This window comes from Orbicella faveolata, unplaced genomic scaffold, assembly GCF_042242905.1.
Source record: "Orbicella faveolata isolate gen_17 unplaced genomic scaffold, um_ofav_v1 contig_26, whole genome shotgun sequence".
NCBI lineage: Eukaryota > Metazoa > Cnidaria > Anthozoa > Scleractinia > Merulinidae > Orbicella > Orbicella faveolata.
The window spans coordinates 5,078,020-5,097,464 of NW_028301554.1; the positions used below are offsets into that span (position 1 = coordinate 5,078,020).

Genomic DNA, 19,445 nt, shown 5'->3' on the forward strand with positions numbered 1-19,445 from the left:
CTGTATTGACTGAAACAAATGAAAATCTCTCGGGTCTTACGGAATATAATAATGAAGAATTACACGGCGCCAAGAATTATCGATTTTCTTACGTCGCCTTATTTGTCTTTAGAGCATTTTTCTCTTTCCATGTCAAATTAGTTTCTGTCAAGGAATCCACAAACAAAATAGAAATGTTCTTGAAAGCTATTCGATCGCTTTCTTGTCCTTCTTTAGCAAAGAATGAAGATACGAAAGGATGTTACACACCTAAGATTTGTTTTCCTTTGGTTGCAAGGGGAATTTCAGTTGCTCGTTTTTAGCTTGACGGTGATCCTTAACACCTTAATCGTGATTGATTGGTGGATCAACCGCTTGCAGCTCACTGTGTCACGTTTGTAAACTGTCAGAACGAAGTGGCTTGGATTTTATAGGTCGAGCTGACAAAAGTCTCGAGAGTTGTCTTCAGAAACTTCAACATGAATTCTTGATATTTACGTAATTCCTATGAAGCAAGATTTGCAATTAATACTTGGAAATTCGATTATGAAAGTGTATAAAAGTAAAAGAACCATTGGTCAAGAAGATGTTATTGCGCGAGTGGTCGGCTATTTTTGTAAATGTCATAAACGACCTTATGACAAAATCACAAAAAATAACAAAACTTAGTTTTTGTTTCCACTAGGCACGTCAGATGCTGTGAAACTGAAATCTTTTGATAGATGAATAATGTAAATTAATACGAGCGATCCTCTGCATTATTTCTCGAGCAGAGCAGACTGCTAAACAAAGCGTACTTTGTAACGGTAAGTTAGTCGATATTTTGTTTCAAACAATATTTAATTTTAAGTTGGACTAATAACAATTACCATACCCATTTTGCTTATTCGGGATGTCGCGAAAACCTACTCATGTAATAATATAGCCTAGTGATTAAGAAAGGAAGCCCCAAATTAAATGCTCTTGCTGGCACTAATCCGCTAGTAGTTCATTAGTGACCTGCCTTAGCAAATGGTACGTGTCCCTTCCAACTGGTGTTTTGAATTTCCCACATTCAGAGTTGAGAATAGACCGCAGTGAATCAAGAACGCACCTTTTGACAAAGAAACTGTTCACCTTCAGCCCCAAGTAGAACGTTAAGCTATTCTCAAAGGAAGTTTCTTTCGGCCACAAACAGATGCTCTATAAACACTGGCCTCACTGTACGGGACAAACAAAGAACAAAAAAAAATATGGTTTTTGGATGTTTTGTACAAGTAGCATTACGTTGTTTCTTATATTGCTTGATTTAGCTGCATGCAAAAAACTTCTTTCGGTTTTGTTCGATTAATAATTAATTCAGGTGTCGACGCCACATAAAACTAGACAGTTAATAATCATGCCTATTGCGAAACCTTGCTGGGAGGATAAAGATACAGAGAATATCAAGTAACAAATCAGGGTGGCCTCTCGAGACATCTGTTTTGCTCCGTGAGTTAATATCCACTTCTTAAAGATCATTTTTTGGTGACATCGTAGAGTTCACTAACAGGAGGATCGAATCAGGGTCTTTGCAAGCATGCGAGTAGTGCGTTTAGTTTTCCCAGCATGAGCAGTGATCAAATTTGCCTTGCGAGCAGCGAGCGCTTTAGAAACTACAAATGGCAAGCAACGAGCACTTCGTAAATTTTCTGCTAGCCGGAATCTCTCCTTTATTAGATGGAAACGTTGTTTTGCACCAAGTAATCCAACAGGCATTTCGAGTTTCGGATTCCATGATCGGCAAACTGGTTTCAAGCTGATTGACTGAAAAAGATTAAACGCAATGAAAATTCATTCGGAGGCTTCTAGCGTCTAGCCAATGCCAGCCATACAGATCTGACAAGCTCTGAAGGTCGATTAGTAAGAGTAATATTCCTTATGTCCTCATGTCTCTAAGTTACTTTCTACCTTTACGGGTGCCTTTCGTGAACAATCCTTACGCGCGTGAACGTCAGTTATGGTAATAGGACTGAGTGGAGTCCAGCTCGGTCTGTTATCATAAGAGTGATAACAAAATCGGACGACCGTGCAGCGGGAGTCCGATTTGTTTATCATGTTTATGATTACAGACCGAATTGGACGACACGAAGTCTTATTACCAATTAATCATAAAAATTACAATTTCCGAGAAAAGAAGAATAGCCAAGTTATGAACGAAAGGGAAAATTTGCATTAAAATACCTACAATGGAGATGTAAACATTCTAAGGCCACCGCATCTCCTACCGTTAATTAGGCGCCAAAAACACAAAAGCAAGCGCGCGCACCCACGCACGCACGTAACTACAACTTTGAATGTGATTGGCTTATTGAACTGTTAAATAACAAACTGTCTAATAACAAACCGTCCGATAACAACTTGGCAAGTGAATTAGTGGAAAATAGGAGTTGTTTAAACTAATCACAATCGAAGAAATTGTAATTTTTATGATTAAACGAGGAAGCATGTTTCCAGAATGAATGTTTCCAGAAGCATTCATAGCGCGCGCATATCTTCCCAACGTTTCCCAGTTTCACAAAACTGGAAACATTGTTTCCAGCGTTAATTTTGGTTCCAAGATGCAAATTATGCTTCCGCTACACGACAGAGAATCTTAACAAAAATCCGAGCATGCGAGCAGCTGTAAAACGTTTTCGAGCACGAGCAAGCGAGTACTCATCTAATTTTTGACTGACACATAAAAAATTCACGATCTTCCGTGTGTGTGAGATGAACCACTTTGGAAACGATCACACAGTCTTGTCCCTAGTAACCGTCCCGCAAAGGACTGCGAGATAAGACGTTTCTAAAGCGAATTGTCATTTAACACTTTGAAATTTAAAAGCTTGATTAACACAAGTATGCGTTGGTCAAGGCGAAATTATTCCAAACGTTTCCTTTTTTTTAAATAATTATTCTGTGAGCACAGAAAAAGAAATCTCTTTTGTTGTTTCTGCTTGTGACGTCAGATACTGTGAAACTGAAATGGTTTTACAGATGGATCATTAATTTATGCGATCAACAAAATTATTACCACTAACACGTAGATGTCCCGGCTCTCAAGTTTTTCTTGAGGAGGGCGGAAGGCTGTACACAAACTATTTAATTGTGCAACGGTAAGTTAGTCGTTATTTTACTTGAAACAATGTACAATTTCGGCTTCTGCTGATATTGAACACTTTCAAAATCCATGTAGTTACTGATGTGAACAGTAAATACACAGACTTAATTGTCTTGAAATGTAAATGAAGAAGATCGAGCAATATCAGTTCCTCTCAAGTTGCCTCATTTGTTTTAAGCGCACCTTAGTCTTTCCATGACTTGAAATTGAAACTCGAATGTACCATCAAGAGTCCACAACAAAATGGAATAATGAAGTTCAAAGCCGTTGGACCGCTTTCTCGTCTGCATTTAGAAAAGAATGAACGAAACAAAGGAAATGGAAGGGATAGCGAGCAGTAAAATCTGAACAGTTTTATTTTACACGGCTGGCTCTGGAGGCGTACTTCGTGCTCCTTGAGCTAATGAACGCTGCGAAGAGATATCAATGTGATGAAACTGTAGAGTTCACAGAGGAAGTGCGATTTGCTGTTCCCGCCATTGACTTTAAGAGAGTCCCGCTTCTCGCTTGGCGATGAGTGCAAATAACGTTTCCCCCGAGATAATTCCATCCCGTATTCATCGCTGTAATTATTTAAAACCCATCTCGCATACCGCCAAACACATGCGTGGTGTGATCTTCTTTATCTTGAAACTTCGGGAAACACCGGAACATTTCGTAGTTTTCACTTTTCAAAGGGAATTCTAATGTGGTAAGAAGCTAATCTTGTATTGTTTACCCTGTCATTTTGAGAAGAAGATATAGTTCAAAGATATAGTTCAAATATTTATTAAATCAAAAAACAACGATAAATCGCAAACTTGAAAATGTTTGATTCTGTGATTTGCCTGTTTGTTACAAGGCAAATGAGGAAGAAAGCCATCGAACAAAACTTGTCAACTACTTTATATAGCAACTGATGCAAACAGTAAATTCACAAACTTACGTATGTTAAATGCAAATGGAAGTTTCAAAAGGACAAACGATATCAGCTCTGTTTAAGTTGCGCTTATTTGTCGTAAAGCGCGTTAGTCTTTCCATGACATGAAACTGAAAAGTAAATTGTATCATTCATCAAGAAGTCCACAGTAAATGGAGTGATGAATTTGAAAGCTGTCATATGGATATCTCGGTGTGTTTTTTTTTTTTTTTTTGAGAAAAGAATGAACATGAGAACGGATATAACACGCCTTAGAAATAATTGCTTCTCTGGTGAATGTGCCTAAATCCGTTTGTACATAGTTCTTAATAGAGGACAATAGCTATAAAGCCCGGCAAATATCAAAGGGGCAAACTAAGATGCCAAGATTTATGTTGGAAGGTCCACGACTGGGCACAATCTTTTGTTTTGCGCTCATACACTATCCATGATTTACGTAACAAAAACGTTTCTCTCGATTAGTTCCTCAGTCAGTAGTAGACAACAACTTTGTTTTGCGTACTGTCAAAGCCAAAAAAGAGAACAAACACATACGACATAGGACTATGTCGTTTTTCATAACCATTCCCTTCCATTAACTATGGTTTGCACCAGTCGTTGTTTCTCCTGTGTCTTCCATGGGAAGTCCCTCGTGTTATTTTAGTTGATCGCCTTTGGTTTGAAGTTGATCTTAAGATCGCACAACCAAACACTGTAAGTTCATGATTGCTAGATCGATCGCCCTTCAGTGTTTTTATAAAGTATTACGTCCTCAAATCGCTCAGCATTAACTGCCTTGCGTTTTATGGGGCGTACTTGCTGATAAATGTCTCGAGAGGTGTTTGCAGAAACCAAAATGCAAATTGGTGACATTTCGCATTCATGGGTACAAAATCTATTCATGAGCAAAAGTCATAATGGCGTTATGTAAAGTTCACGTGCCCACGACAATTTCTTTTTCATATTTTTCTGTTTCCGCTTGTGACATCAAATGCTTTGAAACTGAAATGGCTTTATAGATCGATAATTTATGCGAATAACACGCTATATAAGCAATCACACATAAACGTCCCTGTGCAGTTCTTCTTTCGAAGAACGGACGACTCATTGTACACTGGCTACGGCGAAACGGTAAGTTAGTTGTTATCTTGTTTCAAACATTATATCATTTCGGCTTCCACTGTTAACAGTTTAATATCATATCCATATTGCTTATTCGGCATATCATGAACATGTCCTCAAATGGGCTCCTGATATTGTATAGTCTAGTTGTTACGGTGTAGATATCCCGATTGAAAACCTCTTGCCAGCACTAATCTGTTTGCGGTCTATTAGTAACCTGCTTTAGCTAGTGCTTCATAATGGTATGTCTGCCAACCGGTTATTAGGGAATACATTCAGGGTTGAGATAAGACTGTCATGGATCAAGAACACACCTTTATGATAGTCACTTTACAAAGACGTTGCTGACCTCCAAAGCTAAAGTAGAACCTAACTCGAACACAGAACGGGTCTCTTTTAGTTACGAAATGCTGTATGCATACTGGATTCACTGTAAGGGCGCAAACTAATACAAATTTGTTTTGCGCGCAACATCACCAACCATTCAAAATCGAAAATAGAAGCGTTCGCACTTAGCTTTACTTAGTCTCAGAAAGAACAAGTTCGATTCTCTTTAATTGATAATTTGGGTCTCTACAGTGGATCAGACGAAACAATTTACACCCGCGCTTCACGTTACCCTACTGGTGGAGGGAGGACCCAGGGAGGCACCGAGGATAGCAAATAAACTCTGAACGGTAGTAGTAATATTTGTGTTTATTTTTTTATTTTTCTGTCCTCTAGAGGAGTACTCCATGCTCATTGAGCTAATTCACGCTCCTTAGAGATCTTTTTGGTAAAACTGTAGAGTTCACAAAGAAAATGCGATTTTCTGGTTTTTGAAATATTTCTCCGCATCCCACCATTAACTACAAAATAGCCACACATCCCGCTTATCGAAGAGTGCAAATTAAATCTTTCCACAAGGTATTTTTATCCTGTATCCTTTTTTAGACCCATCCCAAATACTGACAAAGGAATGCGAGATATGATAATCTATTTTCTTGGAATTTCGGGAAACACCCGAATGTTTCGTAGTCTTCACTTTTGAAACTAGCACTTTTCTGTGGCAAGTTTAGCGGTATTGTTTGCCCTCGTGACCACAGAATAGCTGCACGGATGTTTATGAAATCACAAAAGGAAGATTTATCTCAAATTCATCAATGTCATCGATCAAGTCGTTAAAACTACATTATGTAGGCCACTTAGTGACGGACACAAATAAAAATTTGCAATCTCTCGTGTCTTTAAAATGATAATTAAGAATTACACAACCCCAAGCATTACCTTTTTTCATTGCGTTCCCTTATCTGTATTTAATCCTAAGTGTTTTGGGTTTTGTCGGTTAAGCTGCCAAATGTATCGAGGTTGCCTGCAGAAACCACAATCATAAGTTGCATTTAGCAAGTTGGATTTCTTTTAGTTTTTCGCTTTATTTTGTTTTGTTTTGTTTCGCTTTTTTAATTCAAAACCCGGATTCACGAATTAGTGGCGAGGAAATTATTGTGCAAGTGGTGAATTTTTTTTTTTTTTTTTATTTGAGAACATGGGAAAGGTCATAAATCAGCTCATATAAAGATCACGTAGACAGTAGACAGTTGTTTAAAAATGGAAAAAGTGTATTCAGGAGATGTCATAAGTTTTTATGGAAAAAGGTACTACCAGAAGCCTACAAAGGCATCGCGCGAGCATGAATTACATGGTCACGCGCACAAGCTTCGCGTTACGTTATTTTAAATACTGTATGACAACGAACTTCGCTTTCATATCACTGATGAAGGCTTAAGCATTAGCCGAAACTTCTGGTGAAAAATATCAAGAGTCAGTGGCTAACCTTTCTTCATAGAACTTAAAACAGTAGTTTTCTCTGTTGTTTCTGCTCGTGACATTGGATTCTGTGTATCGATGTACAATATGCTGGCAGCACGATTATCGAAGCTCAAAGTCGAATCAAGAGGTCAGCAACAACATTTAGCAAAAACATGAAGAACTGAAACGGTTTACGATTTGCATTTTTTTTTTTTTGGAAGTGATATAAACTAAATGCTATTTCGTATAAAAGACAAGCGAACTTTCTACAACGTCAATTGACAGCCACTGCACAGAAGTCTCCAAAGATTAGTGGTATGGTTCAGGTCTTCCAAAACAACATTGTTAGCCATGACACTGTCAACATAAATTAAAGCTATCAACTCTTCTCTCATTTTTTTCTTGTTTTCGTAATGGGTGACACGTAGAGGCGAGCTTAGTCATCATGATCACGAGAAAGACAAGAAATTCCGATGATATCAATTTTCATATATACCTTGCTATTTTACAGTGGAACCCCGTTAATATGGTCACCAACGAGCCATTAGACTGTTCACAGTCCCCTATTTTTCCGTGAGATCGTAGATGTCAATCGTCGAGTTCGATGGGCGGCCATCTTGGTCTCTTGATGCGAGCGAAACTGTTGGAAGGTCCAGGACTGTGATTAATCTTTCGTTTTGCGATCACACGCAGTGCGCTAATTGCATAACGAGGCCCCGTTAGGGGGGGGGGGGGGGGGGTAACTATGTCCCCTGTCTGAAATTCGCCACCAGCCATGTCGGCATTTCGCAAGATTCCTATGTCGCCTGTCGGAATTTCGTCTCAGAGGAGTTGTGTCGGGAAGTTTGACTTTGTTCGATTAAAACGAAACTACATGTATAACAAATCGTGATACCTTTGTTTATTTAAAAAAAAGAAACAGACACAGTGCTCTCAAGTCTCACGCATTGAGCATGAGGTTCATGCAAACGAATTCAATCTTGCGCTCTCACACTGAAACTATTACTTCTCACGCATTGAAGGTTCCTTGCTGTTTTTGTCAAGTACATATATAATTAAGTATCTCTTTGGATATAATTTACTCCTTGTACGCTTTGCACTTGCTTTGAACACTTTTCAGCAGTAGGAATTCTTATGCAGAGGCAGCATTTTTCCGGTCAGTGGGTTTAATGATTACTTTATGGTTACTTTTAAAGCATCACATTTCGACTCAGAATGAAGGAAAAGACTTCTTAGCTACTTCAATTTTTCAAAATTTTCTAAGGGGCTGGGGGCATGCTGAAGACATACTGGGGGCATGCATTCTAAGGGCTTGGGGATGCTTTCGAGCGCTGAAGTTGCTAACTTCCGAGGGGATGTGGGGGCATGCTCCCCCCGGGAAATTTTGAAATTAAGACGCTTGGAATTGCCAGTCACTGTTTAGACCTAAAGTACAACGAACCTATGATTATTTTTTACCATGTTTATGTTTAACAACAGTTCTTTAACTCAAAATCTCAACGGCCTCAATCAGATAATCTCTGCTATCTATAATCTTCCTTTGAATTTAGCGTAACCCTTATCTTCTGCTGAAGACGATAAGACCTTGGCAACTTTCCCCGGTCTCTCTTTTCCTTCCATAATGCCATTTTTGATAATACAGCTTCATATTCTTTTACTGGTGACCCGCTAATAAAAGCATGAAGCAGACGGTCGAAGATCTCTTTCCTTTTTCCTTAAGCGTGCTTTTAGGCGTTTGAGGGCACTGCTCACTCAGCTGATAGTAAGAAAAAATGCTCAGCAATGACGGACTCGATTTATTCGACGTGGACGTTTTAGCATATATAAGAAAGCCTGGGTTGCACGACCCGTCGACATCGCGCGTGAGAGAGGAAAACACATTTAAAACTCTGGAAATGCGTCTTCACTTCGACTCAGAGGTTTAAAACAATCACTGCATTCTCAATTCCGAAATTCGTTGTCGGTCTATCTTGCCATTGGTGTCGCTTTCCCTATTTCGCTGTAGTAGTCTGTCGTTCGTCGCCAATTCATAGCTCTCATGTCGCCGTTTCAAGGCCATGTCGCTTGTCGGAATTTACCCCTAACAGGGTCTCCAGAACCAAAACGTTTCTGTTGGTTAATCTTTGAGAAACATAAAACACAATACGTTAACAGCTATAGGGTTTTATGCATGGTTCAGGCAAAGAGCGAAAAACAGACGAGGAACTTTGTCTAGCTTGATAACCATTTCACTGATTACAAGCTATGGTCACCCAGATATGCTTTGAAAGTTATTGGACATCAAGCCGTCAGTATTTAATAGCGACTGGAAAAAGAAAAAATGTAATTTACTTCCCAATGTTTCTATTTGATTGTCTTTTGAAACACATATTAATTTCAATTGGTTTTGACTTAATATTGGACCTCCTATTGTCTCGCTTTTGGTTTCATTTTCATCAGAGTGACGGTAAGTTTATAAACTGTCAGCTGTTTTTGTTTAATAGCGTTGGTTGCACATATAACAAGTATAGTTGATGCTAAATACTTTAAATCTACACTGGGATAGGTTTTCATGAATACTTACGACTTATTTTATTCTTGTTGTAAGAGCTACTTTTGAATCACGCGAAAAGTTAAATCACGCGAATAATTGTTTGCAAGCATCATTTGCGCAATAGTAATTCGCTGAACTCTCCTTCTCTTCTACTTTTCAGAGGAAAAGGTCCTGTTATTGACGCGTATTCAATTTGGTTCCATTCTGGTCGACTAACCAAAACAAGTGATTGTAAATCAATATTTTAATTACTTTGTTATTCATAGTAGACTGGAATCATTAAGTAAATAAACTCTTTGAACGCAAAGAAAGAACCCGGGAGAATTTGAAACAGTAACGCCTGCCACAAACATGTAGTTATGGACTAATTTGAGTCAGTTGTAGTTAATATGTGACGCTGGTGTGATCGAAACGCAATTGGCAAGCTGTTTTAAAAACCCCTACTCTTTAACTCATCAGTGTTTACAAACATTACCGAAAGCTAAATTAATTCCTCCAGTCACTGAGTAACCGTGTTTTGTTGTTTTTCATCCCGCACGCCGCCCGTCAATGTCAAATCTATCCCGCATTTTTTTGTTGAGATAAGCGCATGCTGCTCTCGCCAAGAGTTTAATCCCGTATCCCGCATTCAATATTGCACCTATAAACGTCCATGCATGACGTATTATAATAATCAATATTTCCTAAAAAAGTTGCGAACCCCAGTAGCGGTTTTCGTAGTTTCACTTTCCAAAGCAAGTTCCGTGGTGGTAAGTGCAGCTCCAGCTAACTTTGCATCGTCTGGTTTTTATCTTCACGAGTTATAATAATATAGAGCTTGATTATAATAGCCAGGTCATTCAGAACATCATTATGTGACGGTTAATTGCAAGCTCAGGCCACCGCTTGCTAGTTATCAACAAAGTTTTTGGCTCTGTCAGTTCTGATGTTTGTTACCATAAAAAAAGGGAGAGTTTGAAATCGACCAAATCGTGCAGAGTACATTATAAAGTAGAAACTGAGGAAAAGTCAATTCACCGCCTTCCATATTTTACAACAGAACGATGGCAAAAGTAGCTTTCATTGATGTCTCATTTGTCTCAGAGCAAGTCAGTCTGTTTATGACAGGGACCGGCGTGGAATGCAAATTATATTAATCAGCTGACACAGAGTTAAATAGTAAACTGGACTAGTTTCTAAGCCCTAGAGGCTTCAAAAGAGCCAAAAAAAAAAGTGCAAGATTTATAGGGGAAGGTCTAGGATTGTGTAAAATCTTTCAACAGAAACTCCCTCAGAGCTGTTTCAGTTTCTATCACTTTGCGTTCCACTTTTATGAGAAGACTGACATACTGTACACGGTAAGTTTATGAACTGTAAGCTATTTGTGACTAGTCGCGTGCGTGTACACAAGATCTAGAGTGTACACTTAAAGAGACGACACGAATCGCGTGACTGATTTTCTTCCTGCTGTAAGCGCCGATAGCGAGTCACGCAGAAAATTAAGCCACACAAATGATTGTTTGGAATCACCGTTTTCTGCAGAAACAATTCAATTAACTTTCCCTTTTTGCTTACTTTTCAGGAGAAAAGACCCTGTTATCGACGCATATTGGTTTTGGTTAACTCAGGTGACTCACCGAAGCTAGTGAGTATGTATAATAATTTTAGCTTTACAATACAATACAATGCAAACTTTATTTAGACACGTCACGTCTATGAGCTGTACAAGCTCGTTCAAAATATGCACGTGCATTCCTAAAATACAAAGATTTACGTAATTTAATTTTGACATGACATATTCGTAGTAGACTAAAATAGTGATGTAAACCGTTCACAGTCAATTTCCTTTTTCAACACAAAGTCAGAGCCTGAGAGAATTTGTGACCGCAACGTCGACGCTAATCACTAACTACTTTTAACTCTGACGTCATGTGTTTAAAGACTAATCAAAAGCAGTTATAAGTAGCGACGTTGGTGTGACCGAAAAACGTTTGGCAAGCTGTTTTAAAACCTCCTTCTTTTAAACTCATTTGTGTTTACAGACACACCAGCAAGCTAAATTAATTCCTCCAGTCATTAAGTAGCCATGACTTGCACTTTTCATTCCCCATCCCGCCCCTCAATATAAAATGTATCCCGCGTTTCCTAGTTGAACGGAACACATGCTGCTCAGGCCAAGATGTGTTCATCCCGAATTCCGCTTTCCACATCCCGCCTAGATTTTCAGCTTATCTCGCGTCCTGTCAAGCTGACGTTTTGACACTCCAGAAACTTCGAAATACATCTTCCATCCATGACGTATTATGATAATCAGTGTTTTCTCGAAATTTCTAGGAACCCTTAAGCGGTTTTCGTAGTTTCACTTTCCAAAGCAAGTTCCGACGTGGTAAGTCCAGCTCTAACTAACTTTGCATCGTCTGGTTTCTCTCTTAACTAGTTAAAGTAATATATAGCTGTATTATGATAGCCACGAAATTCAAACAATCATAAAGTGATGATGAACTGCACGCTCTATTGTTTGGCAGTAAACAACAAAGTTTGTGGCTCTGTCAGTTCTGATGTCTGTTGCCATCGAGAAACGAGAGTTTGAAATCAATCAAATCGTACAAAGTACATTCTATAGTGAAAACTGACGAAAATTTAATCCACAGTCTTCCATATTTTACAACAGAACGATGGCAAAAGTAGCTTTCACTAGTTGTCTTATTTCTCCTCAGAGCAAAGTCAGTCTGCCTATGACAGGAACTAGCGTGGAATGTAAATTTTATTAATCAGCCAACACGGAGTTTAGTAGTAAACTGGTCTGGTTTTCAAGCCCAAGAAGCTTCAAAAGAGCAAACAAAGATGCTAACATTTATATTGGAAGGTTCAGGACTGGGCACGAACTTTCGATTTGCGATCATACACAGTGCATTAGTTACATAACCAGAACGCTTCTGTGGCTAATGTATAAGACAGAACTGAGTTTACAGCAATTGTGTTTTATGCACAGTTAAGCCAAAGAGCGAACAACAACAGACAACAAAGAACTTTGTCTAGCTTGAAAACTATTATATCGATAACTAGCCATAGTGAAAAGCCCAATATGCTTTGAAAGCTATTGGACTTTACCGTCATGCATTATTTAACAAAGAATGGGAATAAAAAAAATGTAACTTACTTTCGAAATCTAGCATTTGATTTATATGCACAACATTTGAAACCCTTTGTTTTAATTTAATTTATGTTGACTTCCCATCGAACCTCCTACTGTCTTTTAGACAAACTGCTTCAGTGTATTTTTAGTCTCTACCTCTTGTGGTTTCACTTTCATCAGAAAACTGAACACGGTAACTTTATAATCTATAAGCTGTGTGTGACTTATAGCGTAAATGTACATTTAGCGTGATCTAGTTTACACTGGAAGAGATTTGCATGAATCGCGTGACTGATTTTCTTCCTGCTGTAAGCTTTAACAATGAGTCACGCGAAAATTTAAGTCACGCAAATGATTGTTTGGAATCACCGTTTTTTTTTTTGTTTTTTTTTGTAGTAACAATTTGTTTACCTTTCCCTTTTTGCTTACTTTTTAGGGGAAAAGGTACTGTTATTGACGCGTATCGGTTTTGGTTTCACTCTGGTGACTCACCAAAGTTAGTGAGTATAAAAAATAATTTTATCTTAGTTACAATATATTGATAGCAGACTGAAATAATGATGTAAACTGTTCACAGTCAATTTCCTTTTTCAATGCAAAGCCAGAACCTCAGAGAGTTTGTGACCGCAACGTCGAAGCTAACCACTTACTACTGACGTCATGTATTTAAAGGCTAATCAAAACCAATTGTAAGTAGCGACGTCGGTGTGACCGAAACACGATTGGCAAGCTGCTTAAAAATATTCTTTCTCTTTAACTCATTAGTGTTTCCGAGCACTCACAAAAGGTAAATTAATTCCTCCAATCACTTTGTAACCGAGATTTGCAGCTTTTCATCCCGCATCCCGTCCCTAAATTTTAAATGTTTTTAGACTAATCAAAACCAGTTATAAGTAGCGACGTTCGTGTGACCGAAACACGATTGGCAAGTTTTTTTAAAAACTCCTTCTTTTTAACTCATTTGTGTTTACAGACACACCAGAAAGATAAATTAGTTCTTCCAGTCATTAAGTAGCCATGACTTGCACTTTTCATCCCCCATCCCGCCCCTCAATATAGAATGTATCCCGCATTTCCTAGTTGAACTGAACACATGCTTCTCAGGGTAAGATATGTTTATCCCGAATCCGCTTGGATTTTCCTGTCAAGCTGACGTTTTGACACTCCAGACACTTCGAAATACATCTTCCATCCATGACGTATGATAATCAGTGTTTTCTCGAAATTTCTAGAAACCCTCAAGGGGTTTTCGCAGTTTCACTTTCCAAAGCAAGTTCCGACGTGGTAAGTCCAGCTCTAGTTAACTTTACATCGTCTGGTTTCTCTCTTAACTAGTTGAAATAATATATTGCTGTATTATGATAGCCACGAAATTCAAACAATCATAAAGTGATGATCAACTGCACGCTCCATTGTTTCCCGGTAAACAACAAAGTTTGTGGCTCTGTCAGTTCTGATGTCTGTTGCCATCGAGAAACGAGAGTTTGAAATCAACCAAATCGTTCAAAGTACATTATAAAGTAAAAACTGAGGAAAAGTCAATTCACAGTCTTCCATATTTTACAACAAAACGATGACAAAAGTAGCTTTCATTAGTTGTCTTATTTCTCTTCAGAGTAATTCAGTCTGTAACAGGAAGGCCTGTAATATACATTCTATTCACCAGCGACACAGAATTTAATAGTAAACTAGTGTGGCTTTAAACTAATCCAAGAAACTTCGGAAGAGCGAACAAGGATGCCAAGATTTATGTTGGAAGGTCCAGGACTGTGATTAATCTTTCGTTTTGCGATCATACACAGTGTGTTAATTACATAACCAAAACGTTTCTGTTGGTTAATCTATGAGAAACATCAAACACAATACGTTAACAGCTATTGTGTTTTATACATGGTTAAGCCAGAAAGAACGAAAAACAGACAGAGAACTTTGTCTAGCTTGATAACCATTTCACTGATTATAAGGTATGGTCACCCAAATTTGCTTTGAAAGCTATTGGACTTTACCGTCTGTGTTTAGCACAGAACTGATATTATTCGATTGTTTTGCACAACTTTTGAAACTTATTTCAATATTAATTTGTTTTGATTCCTATTGGACCTCCTATTATCTTGCAGGGAAACTCCCTCAGTGCTGTTTCAGGTTCTATCACTTTTGGTTTCATTTTTATCAGAAGACTGAGAAACTGAACAAGGTAAGTTTATAAACTGTAAGCTGATTTTTAAGACTTTAAATTTACGCTGGGAGAGGTTTGCATGAATCGCTTGACTGATTTTCTTCTTGTTGTAAGAACTATTAGTAAGTCACGCCAAAAATTGAGTCACGCCAAAAATCAAGTCACGCGAATAATTGTTTGGGAGCATCGTTTGCGCAGGAGTCTATCTTTTTGTCGAGGGTTGAGGGTTCCGTGTCGAGGGTCGAGGGTAACATATATTTTTTTCCGAGTTTTTTTTTTTGTCAAATGTCATAAATCGTAGGAGTCGTGAATCCAAGGCTTGTCAATCCCATTTTACATGACCATTCAGTACATTTGAATGTGTATTTGCACATTGTATTTGCTTTGTCATGACATACAAACGAAGTGCCCGGTGGGGGAAAGGTTTTCTAGTTCTTACCGTCGCTTGCAACTTCCGGTCAATCAAAATTCAAAGTTTTGGGAAACTTCAAAGTTTACCCGCCCACTTGGGAACGTTTTGGTGCCACTCCGCAAACACTTGAAGAGAAACAAAGTCAGCAACGCATACGGGCATTTTGTCTTTTGCAGTTTTGAAAATAAGAATGAGTGATAGGAAATTAGTAGAGGATTTTCTGTCGGATATCAGTTACTTAGCCCATGTGAAAGGTTCATCCAAGAAAAGAGGCAAGAATTAAAGTTCAAGCTTGAGGAAGCAAGCGCTAAAAGAATTAACAAATAAAGAAGCCTCGACTGTGCTCTGTTCTGTTGTAAAGCATGCAGGAACCGGTAGAGCACGAAAGAAGTGTAGGGGAAAACACGAGACGTAGTCGAGTGTTTTCCCCTAATTCTTGAGTGCTCTACCGCTTCCTAAGTGCTTTACAACAGAACAGAGCACAGTCGAGGCTTCTTTATTTGTTTTATGATAAAGAATCCGATAATTTCCCCACGCATTTGGCTGAATTTTCAAACCAAACTTTATTTTCCAAACGAGCAAAAGTGGCGTCAGCCGTGAACTGTTCTCCGATAAAGCACGCGAAAATAAGCCAATCATAATCCTTGTTAGAATTGTTCAAATAATTTGATTGGCTAACGAAGCGACAGCTGTCGATAATAAACTGGACTTCAACTAAGCTTACAGTTTCGAGTAGTTTGAGCGGCTTTCAAGAGAAGAACGATGCCTTCAAAGTTCGCTTTTAAGTTAATTTTTAAATACGGATCTAAAGGCAGGTGAAGGTTTATAGTCCAGAGGAATCCGGCCGTATCGTGGCCCATGAAAACGTGCACTTTTCCAGTGGAAACGCGGAGCTCAAAGCTTGCGGATGAAAATGCAAAATGCCGATTTGAATTTGAAAGGAGCCACAGTTATTTACGGCTTGTAGCCGCATGCAACAAGATTGCCCGAACTAGCTTAGAAGTTAGAAAGACTAAACGGCTCCCAGCACCACTACTCCGAGCACAGAAAAGAATATCCGAGCAAGCTTTGCACTGAGCACTCGTCGGTTCACTTCGCTGAGATGACCGGAGAACGAGCGTTACTACACTACATGTAAGTGTTGTTTGAGCAATTGAGCATGTTTACAAAAGTAAAGCTTCTCATCGTAAACAGAGACAGTTCAGTTGTTGTTTTCTGCCGTTGTTTTACTTCTTAAGTATAATTTCTGCCTTCGTAACAAATATAATGTCTTTTATCAAAGCACTGTTTAGGTTGAGAATTTGTTTATTTCGCTACGTGTTTTGTTGGCGGGAATCTAGCAAAACTTGTTATTTTCGTGCAGTTTTAACACTACTGTTGCTAACAATGGTCTCTGTGAGCCATATTTACAACAGAAAAATAGCTCGTTTCCATTGATGCGTTTGTCTGAGTCACAGGGGATGTTTTATTTGTGGCAAATTTGTCAAAATTCCGAAGCAAAAATTTGAAAGCCAACTTACCGTCATCAACCCGTGCTCTGTTCTCTGATAAAGCACGCTCTTTCAGTCAATCAGAGCGCGCGTTCTATGGAAACTTTATTATAAAAGAACTTGAAGAAACCCCTGCCAAGATAAGAGACGTAGCTTTCGCGCTTGGAAATACCGGTCAACGCTATGTAATTGTCATGTAAGAAAGCACACAGTACGCACCTGCCGAATGGCAAAATGTGAGTCAGTGTTTTTCTGCGGAGAGTTGAGTAGGCATCCAGATGAAAAACAGGAGTTTCAGGCGAAAAAAAGGGAAATAGCAGCATTAGAGACGGCCGCCGCGAAAATAGAACTGGATTTGAACTGGCTTTCTCCCGAGTAAAAATAGTTCTTTGAATAAACACGTAGAGGAAATTTTACTTGAAAAGTTTCCCCACTGATTTCCTATCATTCATTCTGACTAGGTATAAAATACTAGGTGGAAGATTGTATTTAACAAGTTTGAAGGATGTAGCTTAGCTAGAAGACGCTCAGTTAATTTGTATAAGTTTCCGTGCATCTGTCTTTTTTTTTTTCCCGCGAACCGCGTCCACCCAGCCAAATTTACAGACAAATGTATGGAAAATTAGAAAAATAAACTGAGCGTCTTCTAGCTAAGCTACATCCTTTAAACGTGGTGAATACAATTCTCTAGCTAGTATTTTAACGTTACGACCCACAAATTCTGTAAAATTCAATTTTGGAAAAAGTTATTTGCCATCGGATTCCCATACAAACACTGTAATTTCTAATATGTAGTCTATTTAAGCTCGCAAAACTCACAGATATTTTTCATCGCGACCCATCGCAAACACCTGCAAGTTTACCGAAAGATAGTGGTAGTTTAGATCGCAAATGAGATATTTTTTTAACAGCGAATTTAGCGGAGGAGGAAAACAGCCTTAAATTTGCTCCCATCGCCTCCCGGAGGGGGCGCGGGGGGGGGGGGGAAATCCCTTATATTGGCTATGTAGGTATGTGCGGCCCCAAGGGGTATGGTTTTTCAGCCGTTTTGGTCATAAATACGCTATCGATTTTAGCCATTTTGGTCATAAATAGGGTATGGATTTTGCACTCTAGCCTTGATATGGGTATGTCTTTAAGAAGAAGCCACTTTTTCATCATTATCGAAAAGAAAATCAACCACCCCTTCACAAATTATGTTTAAAGTAACTTAACATTGGTCTGAACTAAGGAACTAATTGTTACGCAGGTCTGAAAAAAGGTTTTGATTTAAGGGTCAGGTCATAAATAGGGTTTCAAATTTATGGTCGGGTCATAAGTAGGGTAGGGAATGTCGCAGATTTTGGTCATAAATAGGGTAAGGGTTTTGGGAAGCGGGCTGCACACCCCCGCCCAATTTTTCCGGGTGTACCCTCCCTCTCCTCACCCCCGGGCATCGCCTCCAGATTTCACCTACAGTTCCTGTTTGATAGATGGCAAACGAATATTTCTCATCGCGCCCGTCAATATCACTGGAAAACAATGAAGCCAACACTCCACGAAATCGCATTGGCAGTAACACGACCTAAACCATTACAACGAGATAGAAAAAGAAGTACACAAACGAAGCCAGGGAAGGCGTTTTTATTTGTTTTCCACAATGAAAAATTTGAGTGAAGCTAAAAATGTGAAATTCGAAGCGAGTGGGGTACTTTGACACAACATTGTCATGATCAATACAAATGTTAACGCGAATCACATTCCGTTATCCCTGTATGTTATCTTTTTGTTGAAGAAATTAAAAGTGTAAAACTGAATGCTTGGATTTATTTCTACGCGGATAGCCACTCAAAAGTTGATGGCATTAGTACATCGGCCAAAGCATCCAGCGTGATGAAGTCACATGAAAACCGGACTTTGAATGCTATAGAAGGTTATAGATAAATAATCAGGGCTGTGATATATTATTAAAACCTCGACATGGGACCCAAAGAGATATCTGAATCGAGTAGACTACATAAAATATCTTTCTCGCTGTAGCACAGACGTTTGTGATATGAAGTGCGATCATGTTAGCAGACATTAAACTAAATCGGGGAGGAACATGTAGACCGGTTCGACTAAGCGGCGGAAATTTAGCCTACAGCAAAGAATAAAAGAACAAACCCAGAAAAAAAATATATTACCCTCGACCCTCGACATGGGACCCTCGACAAAAAGATAGACTCGGAAAAAATATATATTAACCTCGACCCTCAACCCTCGACCCTCGACCCTCGACCCTCGACCCTCGACCCTCGACCCTCGACCCTCGACCCTCGACCCTCGACCCTCGACCCTCGACCCTCGACCCTCGACAAAAAGATAGACTCTCCAAAGAAAGAGCCCAGGAGAATTTGTAACCGTAATGTCGACCGTAATCACTGATTACCTTTAACTCTGACGTCATGTAATTTATGACTGATCATAATCAGTTTTAGTTGATGACGCTGGTGTGACCGAAACGAGATTGGAAAGCCGTTTTAAAAACTCCTTGTCCCTTTCACTCATCAGTGATTCCAAACACTCCCGAATGGTAAATTAATTTTATTTCTCAAATCACTGTGTAACCGTGCTGTTTTTGCTGTTTTTTATCCCGCATCCCGTCCCTCAATTTCAAAGCTATCCCGCATTTCCTGGTTGAACTGAACACATGCTGCTCAGGCAAAGATATGTTCATCCCGAATCCCGCTTTCCACATCCCGCCTGGATTTTCAGCTTATCTCGCATCCTGTCAAGCTGACGTTTTGACACAGCAGAAACTTCAAAATACATCTGCCATGCTTGACGTAT

The 19,445-nt window shown here is 39.0% G+C and overlaps 1 protein-coding gene and 1 long non-coding RNA gene across 4 annotated transcripts in view; both read left to right on the forward strand.

Annotated features, from left to right (window-relative positions):
* Positions 1-5,072: 5,072 nt before the first annotated feature.
* On the forward strand, positions 5,073-11,807 carry LOC149107776 (uncharacterized). The gene is made up of 4 exons (XR_016209108.1): positions 5,073-5,129; positions 5,700-5,797; positions 11,003-11,069; positions 11,755-11,807. It is a non-coding gene; the product is annotated as an uncharacterized LOC149107776 (long non-coding RNA).
* A 1,126-nt stretch (positions 11,808-12,933) lies between these two features.
* The window catches only part of LOC110045319 (uncharacterized), a 62,855-nt gene continuing 56,343 nt past the window's right edge, over positions 12,934-19,445 (forward strand). For all 3 annotated transcript variants that reach the window (XM_089295835.1, XM_089295834.1, XM_089295836.1), the window contains exons 1-2: positions 12,934-13,840; positions 14,674-14,750. The gene's annotated coding sequence lies outside the window, so the exon portion shown is untranslated. The remainder of the gene's footprint in view (positions 13,841-14,673; positions 14,751-19,445) is intronic.